The sequence below is a fragment of the Petaurus breviceps genome, unplaced genomic scaffold (assembly GCF_028583685.1).
Source record: "Petaurus breviceps papuanus isolate PSGF00001 unplaced genomic scaffold, PetGlider_PUasm1.0 38, whole genome shotgun sequence".
NCBI lineage: Eukaryota > Metazoa > Chordata > Mammalia > Diprotodontia > Petauridae > Petaurus > Petaurus breviceps.
Genome location: NW_027186304.1, coordinates 62267336 through 62278245, shown reverse-complemented (window position 1 = coordinate 62278245; position 10910 = coordinate 62267336).

The following is a 10910-nucleotide window of genomic DNA, read 5'->3' as shown; positions in this document are numbered from 1 at the left end:
GAATGTATGGGATACTATGGTATTGTAAGAAAAAGAAAATATAAAAACCATTTTAAAAATAAAATAAACATGCATCCAAACAAAAGAAAAATCAAGTAACAACTTATTGTGCCTCTAGTCAGAGATCCTCTAAAAATGGGCTCTCTACCCTAATGTAAAAAGGAAGCCAAATACCCAAAGCCTTCCCTGTTTTCATTCTCTAACTAGAACAAAGTATACACTGGGAAATACACATTTCTGGGTTGATCTCAGGTGTTTTATGTGTAGTGAAACAGAATCAGAATAAAAGCATAGTTAGAACATAATTAGGTAACAGTGTAAACAGACTTCTAGACTTCTGAATAAAAAAAAAAGATAACCATGTTTAGGACAAGAGGATTTAGAGAGATAAGACTTTTGCAGAGCTTTGTCAGTTCTCACAGAATGAGGAGCATCTCTCGGCATACAAAGTCAGCAATCCTTGTAAAAAGGAAAAGGCTGAGCTGCATTTAGACCAGCCTTTACCCTTAGTCTACAGTTCTGGTCAGCCCAATTGTTTCCTTGCTCTTCTACTTTGTACCCCAGCACCAACCTCTCTGTTGTCTCTCACTCCACACTCCTTCAGGCTTCTTACAGGGATATACAATCCCTACACAATCCAGTCCCAATTTTCATGATATTAAGTCCTTCAATTTATTTCCTGGACTAGGAAAAGAAGCAAATACTGTGAGGCCCAAGATTCCCAGTGAAGGTTTAAAGTACTTTAGTTTGACTGGGTGGAAGAACATTACAACTCCACTTCCTATTGAGCCTGGGTGGTTTTCCCAAGGGACAACCCAGTGAGGCTATGTGCTGTCCTATGAAGCTGTATTGGAAAGGAGATGTTACTCTTGATTGACCCAAAGGCCTCTTAGCTGACACTGCTGAATGCTAGTATAGGTGGCAGATGTTGGAGTGAAGGACTTGGAGACAGGTATTTGAGAGTGGCTAGTGTGAACTTCTGAATAGTGGACTGGAGATTTACCTGGAGCTGCTAGCATGTAGGGAATACAGCTTCCAAAATGTCCTTTCACTCCTTGAGCATGACCGCAAGAGACTACAAAGAATGGAATTCCTTCTCCTTTCCTTTCCTTCCCTTCCATGAGATTATTCTTCCATTGGCTGAGCCCAAGTTTTATATATCCTCACAAGTCCAAAAGCTCATTCACTGCCTTCTATTATTTGCCTTAATCTGTATCATGTCTCCAATTTCTGATTACCCTTTACTTCGATAAAGAGGTTTACTAGCTATCAGTCGCTGTTCTTTATGTGACCAACATTTAGTTCCAGGGAGTCAAACTGGTGAGAATAAGCAGCTGTTACCCTCCCACTGAGAGTGATCTGGAAAAGTGGTTTTTATTCTGAACTCCTGTCATGCCTGTAGACTGCAGACATTTGATGTGTGATAGAAATCTATAACTCCTACCCTTGAAAGCCCTTTTGGGGGAAAGATTCTTCAGCTACAGCGGTCCTGAGTCCTGCTCCCTCCTCCCCTGTTAGGCTGCTTGCTCATGATGCCTCCTCAGCCTTCCTCTTGGAGAGGAGGTGGGCCAGATCAAACATATCCATGCCACATCTGGATCAGCTGTGTATTTACGCTATATGGTCCAACCACATTTGTTATAATATAATAAGCCCAGAAAGGGACAGATAGGTTGGAACCATGTTGTGAGAGGCTTTAAATGCCAGAGATCTCTAGCAGATCATTGGAATTATAGGACTGGAAGTTATGAGAATGGGCAGGGCTGGGGGAAATGTAGATTTAGGAGTCACCTCAGTAGCATGTGACATTGTTGTTAAATAATTCATAATAAGTTACCATAACAATGGTATTTGTCAGTTATTACTATGTGGATATCTATTATGTGTTGAGCAAGCAAACAAAATTATTTATGTTCATCTAGACCAGGGTGCCATTACCAGTAGTTACAATGCAAATCATAAGGGTGGGTAGCATATAAGGACGTTTAATTCCAGAGTAATTTGGCACAGTGGATAGAGTACCTGCCCAAAAGTCAGGAAGACATCTTCTGAAGTTCAAATCCAGCCTCAGACACTTACTAGCTGTGTGACTCTGGGCAAGTCTCTTAACCCTGTTTGCCTCAGTTTCGTCATTTGTAAAATGAGGTTCAGAAGGAAATGGCAAACCACTACATTATCTCTGCCAAGAAAACCCCAAATGGGGTCACAAAGAGTCAGACATGACTAAAACAATTGAGCAACAACATTATTGTTATTACATAATATCTGTTGTGTCCAACATATTTATGCTACTGTGTCTTAAGCACTATACACATCAAACAAAACAGACCTGGATTTACCTTTATTTTTATTCTATGACTTCTGAGAAAAAATAATAACAACAGCAATTCAGCCTGTCAACCCTCTTTTAGATGAAAGCATTAACTGAATTATGAAATTAGTACAAAGCAGGAACAATACTCTGAGAACTGAGAGATATGGAGGAATTAGGAGTTGTAGAGAAGACAAAGGATAGGGGTTTTTTTTGTTTGTTTAAATTAGGAGTGAAGTAGAAAGAGAGATAGAAGGCCAGGAAACTGTGATATGACAGATGAACTTTAGAGTTCAAAATCATAGAGGTGGCATAATTGTGGATGATGGTGAGATGTAAGGTATGATTTCCTGTGGATGACTGAGATAAAATGACTTTGTCATGAGTTTGGAGGAGCCTAGTTAAATGAGTCCACAGTGTTTGAAAGAACATCAACATGTATAATGAAGTACCTAAATATGAGTTCAGGCATTGGACTGGACAGAAATAGTTTGAGTTAGTTACTAAACTCTTTGATAAACAAGAAAGCCTATGATTTAGAGGCTGGTAGAACAAAGGAAAAAGGAATTACACTGCATTATATAATGGATAATATAATAATAACAAATATTATTATTATATAATTATACAATGAACCTGAAAAGAAGAGAGGATATTGAATAATGGTGGTATGGAGGGGTCTAGATAGCAGAATAAAGAGTTTTCCAACTCTCTCCTGGTCTAGGGGACCTGAGAAAAGGGAAAATTAGCACTGGAGAGAGGGTAGCCAATGACACAGTATATTTATATTAATTTTTTTTATTATGGACTTAACAGAATCATTGAATTTGAAAGCTTTCCCAATAGTCAGTCAATCTGTACAAATTATTAAGAGTCTACTTTGTGCCTGGCATGGTGCTAAGTACAGGGTACACAAAGAAAGGCAAAAGACAATCCCTGCTCTCAAGCACTCACTGTGTAATTGGGGAGATAACATATAGACAACTATGTGCAAACAGAATACATATAGGATATATAAATAGTCAACAGAGGGAAGGCACTAGAATTAAGGAGGATTAGGAAAGAATTCCTGTAGAAGGATTTTAGCTAAAACTGGAAGGAAGCCAGAGAAGTCAGGAGGCAGAAATGTTGAGAATTTCAGGCTTGGAGGACAACCAGCAAAAATGCCTGAAATCTGGAGATGAAGTGTTTTATATGAGGAACAGCAAAGAGGCTAGTTACTGGGTCACTATGTGGGGGGATGTAGCAGGAGTGGAGGTGGGGAAGGGAGAGGAGAGGTAAAAAACCATAAGGTGTAAGAAAACTGAATAGATGTGTGTATATGTGTGTGTGGGAGCCAGGTCATGAAGGGCTTTGAATAACAAAAATGGGATTTAATATTTGATCTGACAGAAAGCCATTAGAGTTCATTGAGTGGGGATTGGCATGTGTGATCTTGTCAAATCTGTGCTTTAGGAAGATCACTTTAACAACTTTGAGTTGAGGATGGGCTGGAGAGAGATGTGTGACAAAGCAAGCTAACCAGCAGGCAAAAGACTGGGAATGAGGTAATAAGGCAGTTTCAGAGTAGAAAAAAAGGCATATTTGAGAGAAGGTGCGAAAGTAAAATCTACCGATTTTGGCAACAGGTTGGATAAGGGGGATGAATGAAGAGTTAAAAACGACACCTATATTGTGAGCATGAGGAACTGAATACAGCAATTCAAGGAAATACTATTCAACAGGAATAGTGAAGTTTGGAAGATTTCTATCTGGAGCAAATAGTAGAGATAGGCAATGATCTGAACCCAGGGTTAAAATGGAGGATGGTAGCAGGCTGAATTGCTTTCAGGAAAATGCAAAGCTTTTTTTTTTACCGACTCCAAGCCTTCTTTGAAAGAAAAAGCCCATTTTTTTAGTACTAACATTTTATTGGTGTTATGTGGCCACAAGATCAGGAATACCATTGCCTTTGAAGAACTAAAGATGAATATGACACTAAGGACAAGGGAGGCTCATAGTGGCAGTGAGTAGGTTGTATATCATACATAACCAAAAGGGAACTCTGAAGAACAGTAGTAAATTCTATCATCAAGGAAATGTATGACAAGAAGAGAATGATGAGCTGGTCAAGTCGTGAGAGGCAGGTAGGACAGATGCACAGCCAATATAGCTCATTGGGGCTCTCACAAGGTTAGAAGAGATTGAGGAAGGGTAGTAAGCTGGGTTGGGTGGACCTCTGGGGTGAACTCTTGGGAAAACAGAATAAGAATTTCAAAGGATGGGTAAGCATGAATGGACTGTTCTCTCTGTTGTTGGAGGGAGTTCCCAAATAGATCAGATCAATGAAAAAAAATTTTTTAAGCAATTGGGGTTAAGTAACTTGCTCAAGGTTACACGGCCAGTTATTATTTCTGGGTGTGGTGCTGAGTATAATCTGAGCCCAGATTTGATCCAGGTCATCCCGACACTGGAGCCGGTGCTCTTACTCGCTGAGCCACCTGGCTGCCCCTAAGCAATTGGGGTTAAGTAACTTGCTCAGGGTTACACGGCCAGGTGTTTCTGGGTGGGTGCTAAGTGTCTGAGCCCAGGATTTGATCTCCAGGTCTTCTCAACACTGGAGCCGGTGCTCTTACTCGCTGTGCTACCTGGCTGCCCCAGATCAATGAATTTTAAAAAGCATTTACAAAGTGATTCCTATGTGCATAGCACTGCACTAAGCACCTGGGATAAAAAAAAAATTGGGAAAGTAAGACAATCCCTGCTCTCTAGGAGCTCACATTCTAATGGGGGATATGACACAAAAAGGTGGTTTCAGCTGCAAGTCATATGGAAAGGTTCTGTGATCTATGCACCCTATGCAGGGGCAAATTAAATGCCAATTCCTTTCCTTTAATCTGATAGCCACCAATAATATTCATATCAGTTTCTACTCTTGAACTATCTGACAATGCCAAGGGCTTTGGTGGTTCTTTTCTGGTTTTGCTGGTTGTGGTCCTAGCAGTTGCCAGGCCATATTTCCACAGGTGTTGCTTCCTGAGAGGATAGCTGTGGGGGCTATGCTGGAATCAGGATCAGTGGTCCTGATGCTGGAGGAGTTACCAGTCCTTGGAAGTCTTGGGCTTTATTGACAGTCAGCGCTCTTGGGTCAGCAGTTTGTATTGGTGGTGTTGAAGAAGTGGAACCCTTCTTCATAGTGATTGCTCACTTCGATAACAGCTATGGAGCTCTGCAGACAGAGCTAGTGGAAAGCATTGCTACTCCCTGGGCCCTTGGATTCAGGGCCCCAGGTTATCTCCATCTGGGATCTGAGAGTAGGTGGTGGGAAAAATATTGGTGGTTGAACTTGCTTGGAACATGCTACCTCCTGTCTCTCCCTCAGGATACCTTGCTGTTTCAGTTTATCTGGCATGTCTACCTCATAAATGACAATTTGCTGGCAGTTGATGGGGGTGATGGGTCCCTTTTCTACACTAGAGTAGTTTCCCTGGATCAGAGATCTATTTGATTAGAAATAAGTCATTAACACATTTTGTGATTTTTGGGAAAGTTCCCCTCTCCATGCTCAAACCTAAAATCATGTGATATTAGTGTAAACTATTAAATGTTGTATTTACAAATCTATAAAATAGGTCTATGTAATAGTTTACAGATTTCAAATTCATTATTTTTGTTTTTATTTTTTGTTTCACTTTATTTTTAAAATAAATTTTATTATGAACTTGACAGTCATTAGCAAATAGGAAGTATAGAGATAGAGAATTTTATTTGAAACTGTGAATCTATTTTATAGTTTTAAAAATAGGATATAAAATTGAATGTTGCAGTACCAACACTACCTTTGCATCTCCTTATCAACTTCCTTCTATTATTTTCTGTGTATTTTTAAAATGTTTCACTGACACTTAATTTTTTTTAATTTTTGCATCATTATCACTATCTCTCACTCCCCAAATAAAAAATTTCCCTTGTAACAAGTATAGTCAAGCAAAACAAATTTGTGTTGTACTGTTTATAATGGACAATGTATAACTTATTTTGTACTTCAGTCTTTTATGTCTCTGCCAGTAAGTGAGAAGCATGGTTCATTACCAGGCTTCTGAAACTGTGATCTGTCATTGCATTGATCAGAGTTTTTAAGTCTTTCAAAGATTTTGCTCATTGTAATCTTGTAGTCAGTGTGTTAATTCTATCTATAGAATTTTATAAAAGTGGTATACTCTTATTGGAGGGCTAGAGCCAATTTGGTTACATCAAGAAATCAGACCTTAATCTCTTCCTCCTCTAATCAAGTAGGAAGCAGGATGGGACTCGATGGCAAGCATGGCTCCAAGTACCTATTCTCCAGCTACATGCTACTAGAGTCTCAGAAGAGGAGGGTAGGAGAACTGGTATCTAGAAATCGGATACAGCTTGACCCTGCCAGATGCACGTCTTTCCACATGGCACAGGATATAGAGGAAATTCTTTCAGCTTTCTCTTCCCTAAAGCCTCCAAAGCCAAGCAAAAAACTTCCCTCAAAGACTTCCTTTATAGTAAAGGCTCAGAATTTCCAGTAAATTAGTTTCTCATCGGTTGCTCTGCTTAGTGTTAACTCCATGGGCCAGGTACCCTCTTGGCATCCATCACTCCTCCCTTTTCAGCTTCCTTTTGTATATTGTCTTCTCTCTCTCCCCCCTCCCCCATTGGACTACAAGCTCCTTAAAAGACAGACTGTCTTTTTCTTATTTTTATCCCTCGAATTTAGCATAATGCTTGGCACATAGAAGGTACTTTAATATTTACTATTGACAAATAGATAAATGTTTACTGAATACCTACAATGTGGCCAAGTCTATGCTAGGTGCTTTATGTGGTTTTAAAAAGTATAAACAATAGTTCCCATTCTCAAGAAGCTTATTGTCTAGTTGAGGAGACAGGACGTAAAATAATGAGAAAAAAGTATTAAAAATCATGGTATTGATTATAAATTGTAACAGGTTTAAGAGGAAGAGATTGCTGGAGAGAGTAAAATCAGAGAATTCTTAGATACAGGACTTGAGCAGGGCACTGAAGGATGACTAAGAGGACTTGACTAAAGGAGTGAAGAACACATTTCAGATTGGGCATATATAATATGAGCAAAGTCAGGGAAGTAAGAATGAACATAAATGGGGAATTGCTTTCAATGGAGTCAGGGAACACTGACGGAAAGTAGTAATGTAAGGAAGTACAGGGTGGTGGGCTAGTGATGCATATAGTATGACTGTGTGTCATGGCCCAGGCTTGTCTCAGGCTGGTTCAGTGGTTTATGTTTAGGATTATAATGAAATGAGATTCTTATATATCATCTAACAGCTAACAAAAGAAAGTTTATGTATCTGTGGAAAGGAAATTCAGCAAAAATACATTATTGATTCGGGTAGGTGCAGGTAATATGCTTTTACATTTGCCATCATGGTAACCTGGTGGTAAGGAAGGGGCTTCTGACTTCTCAGGTGCTGGTTTTTGTACTGAAGACACCAGGAAGTCTTACTGCACTGGACTATTTCAGTCCTGAGGATAATTTCCTGCGCCACCTAGCCACCCAATTTCAAACATTTTAAAGAAAAATTAGCCTACCCCTTCATGGGGTACAGCCTTAGGAAATCCAGCCTATGTGGCACAGCCTTGGGGAAAACTAGCTCTGCCTATCTAGTAGGTACTGTTCCTATCACACTGTGTGCTACAAAGCAGAAAGTGTCCCATCTGAAAAAGGCATGAAGAGGGGCAGCCCCAGGTCTATAGAGAACTACTACCATACAGGAGGCTGGTCTTTCCTGGCCTTGGCTGCCTCTAGCGCTTGAATGGAGGGCTTCCAAATGGGATGAGAATCTGTTCTTCCTCCTCCTTATACCTCAGCTTACTGGAAAAGGAATGAGGCTCTAATCTATTTAAAGGGGTCAAAACCTCTCCCCAAATCTGTACCTAAACCAGTATTAATTACATGAAGACATATTTGGGAGTAGCCAGATTTTATTTATAATTGGACATAGAATATATATGACAATGTGAAATGGAGGGTGGAACCTGATTAGAAGGTCAATAGCACAAATATGCTGGGGCCAATCTGGTTACAGCAGGAAATCAGACCTTCATCTCTTCCTCCTCTAATCAAGTAGGAAGCAGGATGGGACTCGATGGCAAGCATGGCTCCAAGTACCTATTCTCCTGCTACATGCTACTAGAGTCTCAGAAGAGAGGGGTAGGAGAACTGGTAGCTAGAAATCGGATGCAGCTTGACCCTGACAGATGCACATCTTTCCACACGGCACAGGAAACTCTTCCAGCTTTCTCTTCCCTAAAGCCTCCAAGGCCAAGTTTGAAAAAAAAATCATACCCAAACTGGTGAACTCTAGGGCAGCATCTATAATCCACTTCCAGGGTTTGATATCTTCATAGAAACGCTATTGGAGCAAGGAACCTGGAAAGCTAAGGTTAGCATAGGAAATAAGATTAGATAGCCAAGGTGGGGACAGATAATGGGAAAGGTATTAAGACAGAAATTTGTTATTAATGTGGAGGACAATAATAAGTACTTTTTAGATGATGAGGATCATATTATTACCATGCAGTGTCTTAAATTCAGCATGAGCCTAGGGTCATTAATTAGTCTGCCAAATAAAGATGGAACTGCTGAATTTCATTATGGCTAGAATCCAGGCACACAATGGAGCCCCATTTTAGTTTTTTGTGATGTTATACAAATGAATCTTTTTGGGCCTCAGTTTCCTCATTTCTAAAATAAGAGAGTTGGACTGGATGGACTTCATGGCCTCTTCTAGATTTAAATCTGTGATACTGTGCATGTAAAATATAGCTATCCCAAGGACCTCCCTTCATTCTAATCAGATATATTGGGAGAGATTAGGTAAGCTAGAGAGATGTTGAACACTAGCATCCGTTTGAATCATGCTGTTCCACTCCCCACTAATGGGGATTAATTATTGCTAGATAAAGTATATGTGCATCACACAGAAATTCTTACACCAAACTGCACTGTAATCAGCAGGCTCTCAAAAGATGGTTTTTGATGAAGATGATAACATGTAACAAGTAAAATTACAAAGTAATAGTGATAAATAGAAATAAATCTCATTGTCCATACTGAATCTTTCTGATTCTAAAGATCATAGGAACAAAGATTTAGATCTAGAAGGAATCTTATAGGTTTAATCGAGGATCTTGAGGCCTCAGATTCCTCATCCCTGGCTCTGATCTCATTTTATAGATGAAGAAGCAGAGTTAGCCTGAGAGGTTGATGTCACTTGTACAAGACAAAACAGTAAGTGGAAGAACAGGGACACAAAACAAGGGCCACTGTCTCAACCAATCAACAGGAATTTATTGAATGTTAACTATATGTCAGAATTTGCCATACACTCTGGGAAAACAAACTCTAAAAATGAAAACAGACCCTGCTCTCAATGAACTTACATTATATTGGGGGGAGATAACACATATACAAGAGAAATGCCAAGTAATTTTGTGAGTGGGCAGGGAAGGGATTCACTAGCAGTTAAAGGGATTAGGAAAGGATTCACATAGGAATTTTAAATTAGCTTCAAAGAAAAGTAGGGATTCTAAGAGACAGAGATGAGGAGGGAGTACATTCGGGGTAGGAACCCAGCTAATTTGGCTCCAAATTTTCTAAATATTCTAGTTTTCTAAAAGCCTCTATATTAATTAGCACTTATTGATAATGGATCACTAACAGGAGGGAGGAAAAAACCATTATGTTCTGAAACACTAGATTTTGAATAGTTAGATGAATCAAGGCAGAGTTAAATTAAATCCTAAGAATTTATATGGCATTTAAATACTTTGTATTTTGTATCTCTGTGCATGTTTTACCAATCCATTATCAAGGAATGTTGAAAGTCATCACCTTAGAGAATTTACAAAGGAGTGCTGAATTTCAACTTGGACTCTGGTGCAATTTTAACAAAACTTGTCTGTCTTCCTCTCTTCTTGAAGTATCAGCTCCTGGAAGACGGTGTCCAAATCTATTTACTAGGTACACCTGATTTACCTGGTAAAAATTGGATAAATACTCGTTTACTGACCCTCTTCCATTACTTCCCGAGTATTAATTCCATGAGAATTAAGGGCACTTTTATGGTTATCCCATAAGGATAGAAAATGATCTGGGTTAGTGTCAGTCAATAAACATTTATTAAATGCCTACTTTGTGCCAGGCACTGTGTTAATTAAGTACTGAGATACAAAGAAAGATGAAAGACAGTCCTTGTCCACTAAGTGCTCACAATCTATGGGGGAGACAAGCAAATAACTGTGTCGAGGGAGGTGAGGCACTAGAATTAAGAGGGATTAGGAAAGGCTTCCTCTAGAAGGTGGGATTTTAGCCCAGACTTAAAGAAAGCCAGGGAAACCAGGAGATGGAGATGAGCAGAAAAAGCATTCCAGTCAGTAAAAATTCTTGGTGTCTAGAGATGGAGCATCTTGAAGTATAGCAAGGAAGCCATTGCCACTGGGTCACTGGATAGCAGACTATGTTGGAAGGAGAGGATGTAAGATTTATAAAGACTAGATGGGTGTGTGTGTGTGTGTGTGTGTGTGTGTGTGTGTGTGTGTGTGTGTG